Source organism: Chionomys nivalis, chromosome X, assembly GCF_950005125.1.
Source record: "Chionomys nivalis chromosome X, mChiNiv1.1, whole genome shotgun sequence".
Classification (NCBI taxonomy): domain Eukaryota; kingdom Metazoa; phylum Chordata; class Mammalia; order Rodentia; family Cricetidae; genus Chionomys; species Chionomys nivalis.
Window position 1 is genome coordinate 87,305,073 of NC_080112.1, and position 18,512 is coordinate 87,323,584.

Here is an 18,512-nt window from a genome sequence, read left to right on the forward strand (position 1 = left end):
TGTGGGAGAAGTAATTAGTTTTGCAAAGCATGATAACATTCTCTTGGGAATATTTTCCCCACACCTAGGAGAAATGCTAAGGTTTATTTGACCTGGGAAGCTGATGACAGTGTTGAGGGCAGCATTCTAGCACAGGAGATGGTGATGAGAGCACTGTTTAGAAAGGATCACTGTGTATCACAGTGATGAGTTCTTGACCTCTAGTTAGATTCTGATGTAGATTAGCACATCTGGGGATCCTTTTAGTTTTCTTTGACTATTTTGATTGGACAGATAAGTGAAATACACAATGGGCAAGGGTAGCTTTTATTTTCTTTCATAAATTTATAGTCTTCTGACATTAGCATTGTTCTCGAGTGTTGGTGGTCATGTATTTCAGCATCTCCCCAAGAGATGTGGGGAATGAAAAAGCTGGAAGAGGGTTAATCCTCTTTGAGCTGCAAGCTGGCAAATGTATGCTTGCTGAAGCTCCAGGTCCTAAGTAACCTCTACATATCCAGGAATTGAAGCAGCCCTTCAATGGGAATTCTTTTTGATGCTCTCATTAAAATTCTCTGTGAAAGATCTCTCCTTGGATCTGACTCAGATGCCTTATCTAAAGTGCTCCATGTGTCATAGTAAATTAAATGATTTCAAGATGCTAGCAAGAAGATAGGTCTGTCTTCACTGAGCAAGCATGAGTACCCCTGTTGGTACCCTAGTGAATATTTCTAGCAGCAGTGTATACTTCAGGAATGTGCCTATAACCCCAGAGTAGTGAGGGTAGAGACAAAAGGATCCCTGGGGCTTATGGGACCACCAGAACAGTCAAATTGGAAAACCCTGTGTTTTGTGAGAGACTCTGCCTCAAAAAGTGATGTGGTGAGGGGTTTGGGAAGGTGCAGGTACATCCGAGTGCACATGTATGCATGCAAACATGTACATGCGAAAGAAATCACTTTGAATTTTTTATGGCCTCTGGTCACCATACTCAAGCACACATACATATATACTCTCCTCCATACCCATGCACACAAAAAAGTAAAAGTTAGTTTTCAAGACCTTGAGAGCCATCTACATACATCTAGGCCTTTAGGAAGAGCTTAAGAAAAGGGAACATGCAGCTCTAATGCAGCTGAATACTGCCTGGGAGCCTGGTGGAAGAACCACGCAGAAAGTCTCACTTCTAACTGTGAGTGCTCAGTGTGAGCAGCAGCAGTACCTCGAGGGAGCCTTGTGGGTGGGTTTCTATGGCTTCCCAGGTAGTCCCTTCTGTCCTGTGCTCTTCTGCCTCTCTCACTCTCTTGATCTCCCTCTGCTTCTCCATCCTGGCTTCCCTCCTTTTCTAGTCCTCAGTTCTGGCTCTGAGGGACTGTTGTGACGGAGGAGGATCATCTGTCTATGTGTTACTTTCATTGGTTAATAAAGAAAACTGCCTTGGCCCTTTGATAGGACAGAAAATTAGGCAGGTGGAGTAAACAGAACAGAATGCTGGGAGTAAGAAAGTGTAGTTGGGCAGACGCCATGGAGCCAGCCCATGCTGGTCAGACATGCTGAATCCTTCCCGGTAAGCCATCACTTCATGGTGCTACACAGATTATATGAAATGGGTTAAGCAAGGTGTGAGAATTAGCCAATAAGAGGCTGAAACTAATGGGCCAGGCAGTGTTTAAATGAATACAATTTGTGTGTTTTTATTTCCAGGGCTAAGCTAGCTGTGCGGGAGCCTGGCGGGATGAAAAGTAGGCCTGCTCACCTCATCACTACAAATGGCGCCCAACAGGTGTAAAGCTAGCCAGTCCGCTGGGAGCTACAGAGTGGCACTCCAACACGGTAACGTACTCCACATAAAACCTGAGAGAGATTAATTTTAAACACAGAGAAAAACAGAGTTTAAGACAGCTTTTGCTGTTTGCTAGGATGTGCCGTAGAGAGATTTCATGCTTCAGCAATAGCGGCAGAAAAAAGCTGAGTCATTTTAAAATGCGACTTCCTGGGGCTGTACCGCCAGTGCAAACTCTGGCTTTAAAGCATTTCAATGGCTTTTATGGGACTGGATGTTTGTGTTCCCACTCGGGATCTGGAAGAAAGTGCTCTGAGACCATGCCTGCGCTCCCTGCCTGGGCAGACTGCAGAATCAGGCTTAGGCAGGTGGGAGAGTATGGCGGATTCCTGCCGCCATACTGAGAAATGTTTTTGGACTTTGTAGTGCTCTATGGATCATATTTGGCTGTAACTTGGATGAGAAGAGTTTATGTGCCTCACACTCAGTCTCAGAGTCAACGTGTTAAGTGCGGCTCCTAACTGGTAGCCCCAGAGCTAGAAGAAAATGGTAGGTCCTCCATTTTGAAATTGGAGAGAGGTGAAGCCAACATCCAGAGCAGCCAGCCTGCCACTGTGCAGCTCAGAGGCTGCAACTGATTCAGTCACAAGAGGCTCAGCCATGTTGGACTGGGTGGGGCAAACCCGCAGTACCTGTTTTTGACCTAGGAACATCACAGTTTAGATTCTTAACTGCTTAGCAATTTAAAGGTGCAAATCAAAACTTTTCCTGGACAGTAAAAAAATTACAGATTCAGAATAGGAAAGATTCAGACATAAAAGACCTCTAGATGGGTCACAATGTTGGATGAGTATATGTAGGCTTGGGAGAGAGAAGAAAAAAAATATAGAGAATAAAATTAATGCCTTAAAAAATGGTAAAGTCTTTAAAGAGAAAGAGTACAAATAGTTATAGATTAAAAAAATAAAGAAAAATAAGCCACATAAATATGGAAAATTCAGAGAGTCTAGATTATGTTCATTGTGTTTTCTTTAAAATTTTTTACTGTGAGGGAGCTAAGTACAGAGAGACATTTCATTAGATGGGCTGCCAAGCTAAACCAGAATGGATATAATAAAGGTACTATGATTTCAGAATTTGGGTCTAAGGATATGATGCTTTGGAGGGGGTCTTCTTTTGTTTTCACAGAGGATGAGACACTGTGGATTGCTTCTATCCCAATATGGTATGCCCTCCTGAAAAGTTGCTGTGAACACCCTCAAAAAGCTACTTCACTCAACTTCTGACTAAGATGAACCTGGCACTCAAGTACCATTATAAAAGACCTGATTAACAGTGCCCCCATATAGCAGGAAGCAGTTTGGAGAGAAAAAACTACACCCATGTTCCCAAATATTATTTATAAATGTTCTTTTACATTTAAAGGGGGATATGATATAGATATGAATAATTTGCATTGATATGGATTTTGCTTTAGTGATTTACATTTAAGGTCAATTTTGTTATATGTATATGTATTTCTGATCTTGATTAAGGTATTGTGATTGTGTAGTTCATTTAAGAAAGTAATGTATAATTAAGAAATATAGGTTGTCAATGGATAACCATCGATAATAGTTAGACTTGTAATCATGTTAGATTTTCTAGATATATAGAGATATATTTCAGTTAGATAAACATTCTTCATATTTTTTCAAAGACTGAAGAATATGGCATTTAATGTTTTAATAACTTAGGACTTTTCATGACAATGAGACACATCAGCTCCTGGCAGCACCAATCTACTTCGAGAGGAAGATGGGCATCAAAGAGGCTCCTTATGGAGTTGGTTAGCCATTTGGACAAGAAACTGCTCTTGCCTGGACTGTTGCATAAACTGAACACAGAGAACCCACAGAGAGAGGACTGCTAAACTTGCCTAAAGGTGAGATGGTCTTTCAAGGTTCCCGTTTCATGAAAGTGTCTGCAAGACTTTCTGCAGGACACAGCAGAAAATGACTGAACTGTTTTTGAAATCTCCTGCTTCATGGAAATGCCCACTGAAAACTATGGGCCTGTAGGCTGAAGATAGATGCCCCAGCAGTACAGAGGAACTTTGAGTGACTGTCCAGGTAGCGAGATATCTCTGTCATTTCTAGAGTTTTGGAAGTTGCTTATTTCTTATTTGCTTAGGTAAAATTATATCCTTCTGGAGTCTTTGATGGAGTTGAAGAATGGTTAGTTAAAGTTTTGGTTTTCCTTAGTTATAATAAAAGATAAAATAGATATAAATAGTGTAACTATAATTCTTGCTTAATAGCTGTTTTGTTATATGTAATTTACTATGTTAAAGTTAAAGCCTTCCTTTTTGTTTAAACAGAAAAAAGGAAAATGATGTGGGAGTGTCTTCTATCTATCTGTTGCTTTCATTGGTTAATTAATAAAGAAAACTGCTTGGCCTGATAGGGCAGAATTTAGATAAGCGGAGTAGACCGAACAGAATTCTAGGAAGAACTGAAGTGAGGCAGATGCTATAGTTCTCCTCTCCAAGAAAGAAGCAGGTTAAGATCCTTCCTGGTATGTCATCATCTCGTGGTGCTACACTCATTAATAGAAATGGGTTAATCAAGATGTGAGAGTTAGCCCGTAAGAGGCTAGAGCTAATTGGCCAAGCTGTATTTAAAAGAATACAATTTATGTGTTGTTATTTCGGGGCATAAGCTAGCCAGGGGGCCGGGAGCCGGGTGGCAGGAACACAGCCTGCTGTTCCTTCTCTATTGCTGTCCTGAAACATGGACTTTCCCTCTCCCAGATTTCCCAGTGGCCTTCCTTTTTAGTTCTCTCTGTTTCATGTGTCCTCTGCACAACACCCCCTACCACACACACACACACACACACTCTCTCTCTCTCTCTCTTTCTCTCTCTCTCTCTCTCTTAAAAGCCTCACTGACTACTTCCCTCCCAGAGTACCAGCTTCCCCTGAAGAGACTCCCATTCCATATCCATGCTTTACTTCTGCTTTTTGCCCAGAAAGCTCCCTGTGCCTTGTTTTCCCTAATGTTTTTACTGCTTGCACATTTGAAATTGCTTGACCTATTACCTGGAGTGTGTGACCTAAACTTATTCTTTGTGTAGATTACAGAAATGAATCTATGATAGAGAACAAAAGCCTTCTGGGAAGGGAGAGAGGAATGATGATCTCAATCCCCTGTCCTTCCCCTTTCATGTGGCTCTGCCTACCCCTCTTTGTTCCAAATTTTTCCAGTGAATTCTATTCTAGTCTTTCTTTGAAGGTCAACCTGATGGATTTTTTTTTTTTTACAAAATTTTACATGTGTGTGTACACACACACTTGTACACACATAGGACAGAGGATAGATCTTGGGAGTGAGTCATGAAATTGCGGGACATGGAGATTGGACCCAATTCATCAGTCCTTGTGGAACGTGCCTGTTCAGCCATCTTACTAGTCCAATGTTTTCAATTTCACTGAATTTTTTTTCTTTTTTTTCCTTTTTATTTATTTTTTATTCTTTTTTAATTAAAATTTCCACCTGCTCCCCGTTTCCCATTTCCCTCCCCTCCTCCCAAATATTGCCCCCTCCCCCCACTCCCCTCCCCCTATCCCCACTCCTCTTCTCCTCCCCCCACACCATTCCCCCTCCCTCTCGATACTGAAGAGCAGTCCAAATTCTCTGCCCTGCGGGAAGACGAAGGTCTTCTATCTACGTCCAGGAAGGTGAGCTTCTAATCAGGCTAAGCTCCCACAAAGCCAGTTCATGTATTAGGATCGAAACCTAGTGCCATTGTCCTTGGCTTCTCATCTGCCTTCATTGTCCGCCATGCTCAGAGAGTCCAGAATCAACCCATGCTTATTCAGTCCCAGACCAGCTGGCCTTGGTGGGCTCCCAATAAATCAGTTCCACTGTCACAGTGGGTGGGTGCATTCCTCGTGGTCCTGATTTCCTTGCTCCTGTTCTCCCTCCTTCTGCTCCTCATTTGGACCTTAAGAGCTCAGACCGTTGCTCCAAATTGAGACTCTGTCTCTACCTCGATCCATCGCCAGATAAAGGTTCTAAGGTGATAGGTAAGACATTCATCAGTATAGGACAGGGTCATTTCAGGTTCCCTCTCCTCAGTTGCCCAAGGTACCAGCTGGGGACATCTCCCTGGACACCTGTGAACCCCTCTAGAGTCAAGTCTCTTGCCAACCCTAAGATGGCTCCCTTAGATAGGATATATACTTCGCTGCTCCCGTATCCTCCCTTCCTATATCCCAACCATCCCAATCCCCCGAGCTCCTCCCATCCTCCCGTTCTCATGTTTCTCATCCCATTTCCCCTTTGCCCCATGCCACCTCACCCGCAAGTTCCCAGTTTTTGCCCTGCAATCTTGTCTACTTCCCCTCTCCATGCGGATGACTATATGATTTTCTTTGGGTTCACTTTCTTATTTAACTTCTCTAGGATCACAAATTATATGCTTAATGTCTTTTATTTATGGCTTGAAACCGATTATGAGTGAGTACATCCCATGTTCCTCTTTTTGGGTCTGGGATACCTCACTCAGGATAGTGTTTTCTATTTCCATCCATTTGCACGCAAAATTCGAGAAGTCATTGTTTTTTACTGCTGAGTAGTACTCTAATATGTATATATTCCACACTTTCTTCATCCATTCCTCCATTGAAGGGCATCTAGGTTGTTTCCAGGTTTTGGCTATTACAAACAATGCTGCTATGAACATAGTTGAACAGATACTTTTGTCATTTGATGGGGTATCTCTTGGGTATATTCCCAATAGTGGTATTACTGGATCTTGGGGTAGGTTGATCCCAAATTTCCTGAGAAATCGCCACACTGATTTCCAAAGTGGTTGCACAAGTTTGCATTCCCACCAGCAATGAATGAGTGTGCCTCTTTCTCCACAACCTCGCCAGCAAAGGCTATCATTGGTGTTTTTGATTTTAGCCATTCTGACAGGTGTAAGATGGTATCTCAAAGTTGTTTTAATTTGCATTTCCCTTATTGCTAAGGAGGTTGAGCATGAACTTAAGTGTCTTTTGGCCATTTGAATTTCTTCTGTTGAGAATTCTCTGTTCAGATCAGTGCCCCATTTTTTTATTGGGTTCATTAGCATTTTAAAGTCTAGTTTCTTGAGTTCTTTATATATTTTGGAGATCAGACCTTTGTCTGTTGCAGGGATACAAGATCAATTCCAAAAAAATCAGTTGCCCTCCTATACACAAAGGATAAGGAAGCAGAGATGGAAATCAGAGAAGCATCACCCTTCACGATAGCCACAAATAGCATAAAATATCTTGGGGTAACTCTAACCAAGGAAGTAAAGGATCTGTTTGACAAGAACTTTAAGTCAATGAAGAAAGAAATTGAAGAGGATACCAGAAAATGGAAGGATCTCCCTTGCTCTTGGATTGGGAGGATCAACATAGTAAAAATGGCAATTCTACCAAGGGCAATTTATAGATTCAATGCAATCCCCATTAAAATCCCATCAAAATTCTTCACAGATCTTGAGAGGACAATAATCAACTTTATATGGAGAAACAAAAAACCCAGGATAGCCAAAACAATCTTATATAATAAAGGATCGTCTGGAGGCATTACCATCCCTGACCTCAAACTCTATTACAGAGCCTCAGTATTGAAAACAGCTTGGTATTGGCATAAAAACAGAGAAGTCGATCAATGGAACCGAGTAGAAGACCCTGATTTTAACCCACAAACTTATGAACACCTAATTTTTGATAAAGGAGCTAAAAGTATTCAATGGAAAAAAGAGAGCATCTTCAACAAATGGTGCTGGCAAAACTGGTTGTCAACGTGTAGAAGAATGAAAATAGATCCATATCTATCACCATCCACAAAACTCAAGTCCAAATGGATTAAAGACCTCAATATTAGTCTGAACACACTGAACCTGATAGAAGAAAAAGTGGGAAGTACTCTACAACATATGGGTACAGGAGATCACTTCCTACGTTTATCCCCAGCAGCACAGACATTAAGGACAACATTGAATAAATGGGACCTCCTGAAACTGAGTAGCTTCTGTAAAGCAAAGGACACTGTCACTAAGACAAAAAGGCAACCCACTGACTGGGAGAAGATCTTCAATTTCACTGATTTTAACTTTAATGTCACATCCCTCCCTCCCTATTCCCTCCATCCCTCCCTTTCTTCCTAGAATCCTCTTCCTTCTCTCGTGTTTCACCCTAACCCCTGCTGTGTGTGTGAGTGTGTAGGGCAAAGCTTGACACTGTGTATCATCTGTCACCCTTTTTTTCCCAGACAGGATGTGATATTTATTACTAAACATGATTTAGTAGGGTAGAGGGAAGCACCACAGTAGTAGAAGACCTCAGGAGTGTGGGGCCTGACAATGCCCATGGAACCAAGATTGGTGATGCAGCTGACCCCTTGGCCATCAAGAATGAGCCACTTCTCAGCATCTGTGTCTTCAGATCAATCTACATTCAATTTAGTGAAGCCTCACCTCTTTGATATGTGGGTCTAGGGAGAGACAGACGAAGAACTCAGTGAGGAGGGTCAGGGCAAGAAAGTGAGAGGAAGGGACTTAATAACACCACTTGCCTCTAGCAGCAGAGAGAGCTTGACCTAGGCTTTACATAGGTCCTCTATCAAATGTTCCTTATTCTGAAGCATAATTCAGGTAGATGTGATAGCCTAGACAGTAAGACCCCTGGCTGTGGTGACCTGAGGCTTCCCTAAGGCACTGTGAATAACTGCCTGAGACCTAGATTAGAGATGACATTAAGATCAGAGCTTGAAGAGCCTTCAAAAGATTGTGTTGTCTCCAAGGACCCTTTGGGTAGCCAATATAGGCAACAGAGTGAGGTCACTCCAAACGAGTGTGCTGCTGGCAACCATTGCACACCAGGCCCCAGTAAGAAAAGGGACCTCCCAGGGCAGCTTAGTTGGCTGCAGATTTACCTTATCTTTTAAGACACAGTCTCTCAGTGAACATGAAACTCACTGATTTTGTCAGGCAGAGTGGCCAGAGAGCTTTGCAGATGGATCCAGCAGACTGTCCTCCACACCAGACATGCTGGCTCTGGGATTTTCTGTGGGTGCTGGTGATCTGAACTCAGGTTCTCATGTTTGCATGGAAAAACTTAACCCACTGAGTCATGATCCTTGCCCATCTTTAATTTTATGGTCAGTAACATTAATGTTAGAAATGAATGACATCTATGGTGCCATTTTGTCCCATGTACACATGTGCATAGATGATGTACAACCTTGCCTTAATGCTACCTTCTCCCTGCTCTCAGATGCTACATCTCACAGACCTCTTCATAGCCTGTCATAGTCCTACTTTCTACTCCATGGGTTTCATTTTGTTTGTTTGTTTGGTTTTCATGTATGAGATAAAAGGGAACATGTGGCACTTGGCATAGCTCTCTTACTGTTATATAATGTCATGTCGCATTCATTTGCTTGTGGATAACAGGCTTTCCTTTGCTTGTCCCTCATGTGAATGTGTCATGTAATGTATGTGTTAAATACTGTATACTGTATGTGATACAGCATTTTCTTCATGCTGTATTGTATTGATGGTCACCCAGGATACTTGAGCTTATAAATATCTCCTCTAACTACAAGGCAGCATGCCTTTGTTGGTCTATGTTGTCAACGTGGCTGGACTGACAGATGACTAAAGTAAGATTCAGGAAGCTCACTTCTGATGTGTTTGTTCTAGCATCATTGTCAGAGAGGACATATTTCCAGGATGGTAACAGGGGAATGTCTCTCCTTAGGTATGAATTTCCCATGCAGTTTTCTGAGAGCCCAGGCAGAATTAAAGATGAGAAAGCCTGCCAGGGCAGCCTAGCTCCATCCTTCCTGAGCTAGAGCATGTAGTACCGTCACCATCACTCATGGTCACAAGACTCCAGAGCCTCCAGCCATCTAATGAGGATGCACAGCAGCTACAGTCCTGGAAGCTTCCAGACCTGGATTGGGACTGCATCATTTGTTCTCCTTGAGCCGAGGCTTCCAGCTTGTCAGTTTAGCTGGTACTGAATTATGCAACTGTCTCAGGTTTTTTTTTCTTCTGTACCCACAGCTCTGCTCATTCTAGAGATTCACTGTACTGCAAACCTGTACCTCTAGCCCATCACCATTTGATCTAGTAGGTTTTCCGTCCTCAACAAGCAGCCCTCCTTCAGGATTTCTCATGAACAGACATGTAATCTTATTGTCAGGAATCCCCTCTTAAGGGAGCTGTACTTCTGCTTGTGTCTAGAAAGCAGAGCCCACCTAAGAAAATGCTTGTACCAAGAAGTCGTGCTTAACTCTGTTCTTTTATGTTTAGAATCCTTTCTCAAGCTCTCTCACGTTTTATGGGGATGTAGCTGCCCCCCATGTTGGGGCCATTTGTAGACAGTTTCTATCTTGCCTGCTCCCTGTTTAGAATCACTTCTCAAGATCTCTCAGGTTTTATGTGGATGTAGTTGTCTCCTCGTTGGGCACCATTACATAAACAAAGACTGCACTTTGGTTTCCTGGTCGCCTAGACTGGAACAACCACACAAAAACATATTAATTACAACACTATTTGGCCAATGGCTCAGGAATATTTCTAGCTATCTCTTACTTCTTAAATTAACCCATTTCTATTCATCTGTGCATTGCTTACCAGTAAGGTCTGGCATCTTTCTCCTTTGGTAGCAACATGGTGTCTGCCTGACTCTGCTTTCTTTCCTCCTTTATTTCTGCTTGGATTTCCTGCCTTGCTGTAGTCTACCCTGCCATAGGCTAAAGGAGTTTTTTTATTATACAATGGTAATAAAACATATTCATAGCATACATAGAGGAACCCCAGCACCCATGTAGAAATATAGACATGACTATATGTGCCTGTAATTCCAGAGTGGGAGACAGGTGAATCCCAATAGGGCAGTGGCCAAGCAGCCTAAATGGAACATCTAGGCAGCCTAAATGGACCTATCAAGGCAGTAAGGACAAAGCTGCAGAGAAAGCCATGTGAGGTTCTTCTCTAGCCTTTGCATGCACACATCAGACATGCATGCATAAATATTCTATATACACATGCAAGAAAAGAAAACTCAATGGTTCAGAGCAAAAAAAGTTATGAAAGTGGGAATGGAATTTGCAGGGGGCTTGAGGGATGACAGGAGACAGAGGGAGATAAAAGTAGGTTGGATGAACATAATCAGAACATGTCAGCAGTTGTCAAAAAAACCTAATTTAACAGACAATGATTCATCCTGACTTGTGCAGAGACTTGTGAAGTGACTTGCCTCCCAGCTTGGGAGCAAGAAATACTGTTAAGACCACATAGTCCACCTCATTTCCCATTTCCACTTAGAATATTTTAATTGACATTTCCCCATCCTCTGTCGATAGTGTTAGTGAAGGCAAGTCAGTTGTGCTTTGAAAGCACTTTCTTCATGTTGTGATGGAACCCCACTCTGTCCATTGCTATCGTTTATAAGCAGAAACTTGATCTGTTCTCTTCCGATTATGATTTTGAATATGAAGTTAACCATGGATGCAGACAGTGGTGGTTTGAATAAGATTGGACACCATAGGCTCATGTATTTGGATGCTTAGTGAGTGGCATTAATAGATGTGGTCTTGTCGGAGAAAGTGTATCAGTAGCAGTGGGCTTTGGAGTTTCCAGTGCTGATGCTGGGCCTATGTCACTCTCTTCCTGCTGCATGCAGATTCAGCTGGAGAACTCTCAGGTCCTCCTCCAGCACCCTGACTGCCTGCATGCTGCTAGGATCCTTGCCATGATGATAATGGACAAAAGCTCTGAAATGGTAAGCCAGCTCCAATTAAATGCTTTCCCTTATAAGAGGAGCTGACATTCATTCATATCTTTTCTTCCTTAATTTTCCCTTGCCTTCTGTGATATCAATAGTCTCCTAAACTACAAGGACTGTCATTAGGAAAGAAGACAGCAGGTGTTAGGGACCACGAGATGGATATGTTGAGACTATTGATATCACTTGGAGAACATGATTATGCGAATGAGAGGGACAGAACCAGGAGGAAGCTCTCTCTTTTTGATTTCTCAAGACTGGGCTTCTCTGTAGCTTTGGAGCCTGCCCAGGGCTTCTCTGTAGCTTTGGAGCCTGTCCTAGAACCTGCTCTTGTAGACCAGGCTGGCCTTGAACTCACAGAGATCCACCTGCCTCTGCATCCTGAATACTGGGATTAAAGGCATGCACCACAACCGTCAGGCTCAGTAGAAGGCTCTTACAGCACTGGAGGGGGAGAGATGATGGAGAAAGTCATTTGTATAATTGGAGAGTCACTTAGTATCAGATGCCAGGGAACATAGAGTACAGGCAGGGAAACATCTTGTACCCCCTAAAAGGGGACAAGTTGAAGGCCTCAGAGGGAAGCCTATTCTGTAAGACGACACACAGTTCAAACCCTCCAGAATCCAATCACCGTGGACCTGGACCACACAAAGACAGACTGTAGGTCATGATATAAAGGCCAGAAGTAGACTGAACCACACCGTGAAATCTAGAAGACTGTTCACATTGGTGGGGACAAAGAATGTTTTCTGACTGAGAGAACTGACAGTGAGAATGTGTGCCCCCATCAACTGGTAATCTCTCTAGCAGACATCATACACAAAGGGTCAGATGCAGATGAACAAATAATTGAAAGCAAGGGCTGAAAAACCTCAGCTAGAAAATAGATTTAGGCACAACCTGAGACTGAAGACAAATTTAGTAGAGAATGGAGACACACTGCCATGATAGTTAATACCACAGTGTAGAAAGCACCCACACATTTGGAAGGGCACATCTATAATAAAAAAGTGGTCTCTTCACCACCTTGAGTATGTGAGAGGGAAACGAGAGGGTCAACAACCACACACTCAAAAGCTCAACACTATTGTGGTTGAAAACAATGGAGAAAAGGGTGCTAAGGAATTATGGTTCTTCATTTCTCAAAATAACAGCTTTAATATGAGGGAACACACTTGACAAGGGGAATTCCACCTGCTCTAGGAGTTTGAACTGGAAATGTTTGGGCATTTGAGAGTCTTTCATGTGCTTAAGACTTTCACTGCTACTCTTTTAAGGTGTGTCCAACCAGTGACTCCTGATCCAGATGATAGACTTGTTGCCATCTACCCGAGGCTTGGGGAGTGGAACCAGAGAATGTTTTAGAATTCCGTGGACAGGAAATGGGAAGAGTGCTCTCAACATTGGTTATTGTATTACAGGTCACTGCAGAGAGCATAAGAACATACAGAAGTTTCAGCAAGAGAGAGGCCTGGATGGCAGGGTGGTGGGTGAGATGTGGTACTGTAATCGTTTCTACTCTTTTGGCTTTTTTGAGGGGCCCGCCACCCAGCTCCCAAGTAAATCACACATGGAGACTTATTCTTAGTTACAATTGCCTGGCCTTAGGTTGGCTTGTGTCTTGCCTGATTTCCTTAAAGTTTCCAATCTTACCTTTTGTTATCTTTCTAACTTCTGCATATCTTGCTTTCCTTCTTACTGCATGGCTGGCTTGCTTGCTGGGTAACTGGCCCCTGGTGTCCTCCTCTCCTTATTCTCTTGTTCCTTGTTCTCTCTTCTCCCAGATTCCCACTTCCGTTATTCTCTCTACCTGCTATCCCTGCCTATCTTTGCTCTTGCCTCGCCATTGGCAGCTCAGATCTTTATTAGGACCAACAGGTGTTTTAGACAGGCAAAGATTCACAGCTTCACAGTATATAAAATTCAGCATAAACAAAAGCAACACACCTGAAAATGATATTCCCTATATGCTACCATTGAAGGAGATCCCCCTCCCCGCTCCTTGACTCAGAAAACAATAGCAGATGACCCTGCAGGTGTAATTTTGAAGAGGAGGGAAAGGGTAGGTCTGTGTTAGAATCGGCTAGGATGCAGTGGTACAGGAGATAGAGGATAATGGAGAAGGGGAAGAGAACAAGGGAAAGGGGGCAGGGAACTTTTTAAAAGTGGGACAAAGGACTGCCTCTAAATAGAGAAGAGACAGACAGATGAAGGCGAAGGCATAAGTCACAAACAATCCCACGCTAGTTTGGAATTATGATTAATGATTATTTATTTAAAGGGGAAAAAAACTTACAGATCACCGTCCCAGACAACAGCCCTCTGCGCAATCAGGAAGGGAGTGTAGTCACCGGAAGCGGAGCAGGAAGTAAGAGAGTGTGAGGAGGGAAGTGGCCGCTTTTTTAAAGGGAGAGAGACCATGTCCCAATGGGCTGGTATCTCAGCGGCTATTGGCTGGAGGAGCAGAAGGACCTCCCACAACAGACAGATGTGGCACACAAGCAAATGGCGGCTTATAAAGATAAAGGGGAAACCCTGTCTTGGGATGAGGTATTTAAGTTTAATTGGCCATGTTCATTAGGTGAAACAAAGGGGACTTCTGATTGCTGGACTTTTGGTAGTCAACCTCAGGAAGAGGAAGTCACTACATAAGGGAATGGACCTTGGTGACTAGCTTTAGGAATGTAATCTAACAGTCTTTAGCAAGTCAAAGGGAATGGGAGAGAAGGGAAAAGCCCACCAGAGCCATATACACCACATTTAAGCTAGCCAGAGTCCCTTCAGCCATTCACATTGGTGCCAGGACTAGAGAGATCAAACTCGACATGGCACCTTTTGAGAGTCTTTAAACCAGCTGTTTGAAACCTGTGGGCTGCATACTTTAGGAGGTGGGGTGTCAAATGATCCTCTCACAGGGGTCTCCTGAGGTCATCAGAAAACACAGATATTTACATTTTGGTTCATAACAGTAGCAAAATGAGAGTTATACAGTAGCAATGAAAACAATTTTTTGGTTAGGGTCACCACAACATGAGGGACTGTATTAAAGGGTTGCAGCATCAGGAAGGTTGAGAACCACTGTTTTAAACTCTCAAAGTCCACCTCCAGTGACACACCTCTGCCAACAAGGCCACTCTTCCTAAGCCTCCCCCAAAGCAATACCAACTCAGGAACAAGAATTGAAATATCTGAGACTATGGAGGTGCATCTCCTTCAGACTACCATGGCCCTAATATGACTGAAGGCATTGCAGCCATGAATCAAGCCTCAAGATACGGGCCCATATGGGGAGACATGCCCTGAAAAGCCTGCTCGAAGTCTAATACATGGGCCCTGTTGGTCCCTGCTTCATGCATGCATATATGTGCTGCACAGCCTCCCTTGTGAGCACACATTCTTCTGGTTTGCCTCATGCAGGCACACCTCTGAGGCATCTCTCAGGCATGGCTCACACATGAGCTTGCTGTGCTTGCCTCCATGCCTGCTAAGCCCACCACTCACATGGGAATGTGCTAGGCCCATCCTAAGAATACCCACCTGCTCAAACACCCTGTTCCAGTCAATCAGAGAGATGTAGTCTTGGGGAGGAGAGGGACTGGTTGCATATGTCCTCTTTCTGAGGAGAAAGGCACTGAGGTGATAATGGCTAGGTGGGTGTCAGATTGGGGGATGTTGTGGTGAGGTTTTACAGATAATGAGAGAAATGAAAAACCGGTCAGACTTAACTAATTGCTTTCCACCATGCTCTTTAGGCTAGGCTAAAACATTTCATACGTGACAACGGCCATCTGGCAGGAAGCAATAACAACTGGGAGTGCATTGCCTCAAGGATAGCCAAGAACTGACCAATAAAAAATATGTCCATAGTATGCTTCATCTACATACCTCAAGGACAGATAGGAATGGACCAACTGAGGACTTACTTTTGTCCATACTTCATTTGCATGATAATATGCTTATTGAATATTGCACCTTTTTGTAATTGTTTGCTGTTCTCAATTAGATCCGGGTATGCAAATTAGGTGAGAACTGGTGGTCCTGCGAGATAGTCTATAAAATGTCCTGTAATCTCTGGAAGGGAGCTCCTCCTGCCCTCCATGCATTGAATGTGCTGGATGAGTTCCTTGCCTGGCTCTTACTGTGTTTTGGAATAAACCTTTCTTTTGTATTGAAGTTGCAGATTCCTGGTGGTCACTCTACGGGGGGTCCAAGAGTCTGGACAAAACATTTGGTTCATTGACCTGGAAACCCCAGAGACCTGCTGGGACCCCCTACCCAGGCTTTGGAGGTTTATTGAATCTGATTGGTAAGAGAGCTCTTGTCTGTCTCATGTTTGTCAGTTTTGTTTTCTTTGTGTGGCCATTTTCTTTTGAAAGTGGCAGGCTCTCATTGTGGCTGATGTGACAGCACAGTGATCCTGGAGGAGTTGGGAGATGTCTCTACCCCTAGACCTGGTGGAGGGGTCCATGAGGGACCCCTGAGTGATTCTATCTGAGATCTGGCTATTCACTTTCTGAAGCTTCTGGACAAAATTGGGGATGGAGAGGATAGGGAGCCACCTGTGGAATTTATACCTTTGACTTGGAGTGTCTTTGGGCACCTCCTATTGTGGAGAGAGGATAATCATCCCCTGGAATTCCAGGAAGTCTTAAGGGTCTGGTCGTCTTTAGTTTGTCTTGTGATTGTTCTTATTCGTTTTCTCTATGGGATATTTCTCTATCTTCCCAGACCCAGAACTAACATAACTAACAACACAACATGGGAACTACTTACTCTATTTCTTTGGAGTTAACCCTTGCACACTGGCAGGATGCGCAGGACACCGTGAACAACAATAGTGTGACTATGAAGAAGCATAAGTGGGTAACATTTTGCTCTGTTGAATGGCCAATTTTCAATGTTGGCTGGCCAGCAGAGGGGTAGAGAAAATAGTTTGTCGTACCTGAACTGGCCACCCAGACCAGGTTCTTTACATTGTGACTAGGCAGAGATTGATAGATCAGGTGGAGGGTCCCTGTCCGTGGGTTAAACCTTTCTTAATAGCCACTGAAGAATAGAAAAGTGTTGACAGTGAAACCAAGGCTAAATCCAAAGGGCCCAAGGAAAAACAGCCAGCGGTTCTGTAAGGGGGGCTTCGGAAGCAGAATTTTCCCACCCCCATATGTCCCTAGGCTGCCACCCTCAGTGCCACAACTAGAGCGTGGTGCGAGGCAACTCCCTCACTCCCTGGAGGAAGAGGCCCTACTCAGTCATGCAAAGTTACTGCAATGTGACCCCCCCAGCCTGACACCACTGTCACTCTGCCATTGTGACCGGCTAGACTGGTGGGCAAGGAGGGAATCCAACCCTTCAATTACTGGCCTTTACCCACTACTGATCTATATAATTGAAAGGCCCAGAATGCCCTCTTCTCTGAGGACCCCGAGGATTTAACTAATCTGTTAGAAACTGGTCTTTTTACTCTTCATCCAGCCTGGGACAATTGCCAGCAGATTCTGGGAATACTTTTCACTATGGAAGAGCAGAGATGGATACAGGAGAATTCCCTGAAGCTAGTACTGGGACCTGCCGGACCTACACTGACTGATCCTGCTATAATGGCGATGTCTATTCCCTCTGAATGCCCCAGTTGGGATTATAACATGGCAGCCCATAAGGACCGCCTCAAGGTCTATTGCCAGACTCTCTTGGCAGGTCTCAAAGCAGCAGCATGAAAGCCCACCAATTGGACAAAAATTTACAACATTAAAGAGGGTTCAGAAGAAAGTCCAGCTAGTTACCTAGAGAGACTAATGATGGCCTTTAGACAGTTTACCCCCTTTGATCCAGAGTGTCATTTTAGCTTATACCAACCAGGCAGCACCAGATATCAAGAAGAAATGATATTCATTAGAGAGATTAGGAAAATAAGACAAAGATTTAGTGGCAGTGGTAGAAAACGTGTACAATAAAAGGGAGACAGAGGAGCAGAAAGCTGGAAGAAAAGAAAGAAATGGGAGAAAAAGGACAAACATGTCAAAAGACTGGAGCAGAGCCTCACTCGGACCCTGGAGAAACAGCAGGCTAGTGTGGAAAGAGTCCTGCGAGCCACTGAAACTGGAGCAAAAGACTGATAGGACAAATAACAGACTAGGATCGGTGCCCGAGACAAAAAATAGGAAAAAGCCAATGTGCCCACTGCCTAGAAGAAGGACATTGGGCACAAGAATGCCCACAGAAAAAGAAAAGTCAACCCCCAGTCTTGATGGCTAGGGGACAAGGCAGTGATAGTGATTAGGTAAGACGGGGCTCAGTTATGCTCCCCAAGCCTAGGGTAACATTAAAGGTAGAGATGAAGCCTATCCACATCAGGGTAGATATGGGGGCAGAGAGTATAGTACTATTAACATCTGATGGCCCTCTCTCCTCCAAACGATCCTGAGTTCAAAGGGCCACTGGAATTAAACAATATCCATGGACTACCCAAAGAAAAGCAGACTTAGGAACATGCCGAGTAACCTGCTCGTTTATAGTCATCCCTGAATGTCCATATCCACCGCTGGGGAGAGATCTAAAATGAAAGCCCAAATTCATTTTTCAGGCCAAGGAGCTCTACTAATGCACTCTAATGGGGACAGCAGCACTAGATGAGGAATATAGACTTCATCAAAAGTCAGTCGAACCAGAGCCTGCCTTGCCCAAGTGCTGAAAAGATTTTACTTGCCTGGGCAGAGGCAGTAGGTGGGGATGGAATTGATGAATCATGGACCCCCACTCTTCGTGGAGTTCTGAGCTAAGGCAGATCCAGTCAGAATCCACCAATATCCCATGTGCTTGGAAGCCAAAAAAAGGATAACACCTCATATAAGGAGACCCTTGGTACAAGGGGTCTTGAAACCTACCCAATCTGCCTGGAACACACCTTTGCTCCCTGTCAAGAAACCAAGTACCTGA

General features: G+C 43.7%; 1 non-coding gene across 1 annotated transcript; it reads right to left on the reverse strand.

Moving 5' to 3' along the window:
- Nucleotides 1-8,570: 8,570 nt before the first annotated feature.
- Nucleotides 8,571-8,709, reverse strand: LOC130868716 (small nucleolar RNA SNORA70). The gene has a single exon (XR_009056540.1). It is a non-coding gene; the product is annotated as a small nucleolar RNA SNORA70 (small nucleolar RNA).
- Between the last annotated feature and the right edge of the window lie 9,803 nt (nucleotides 8,710-18,512).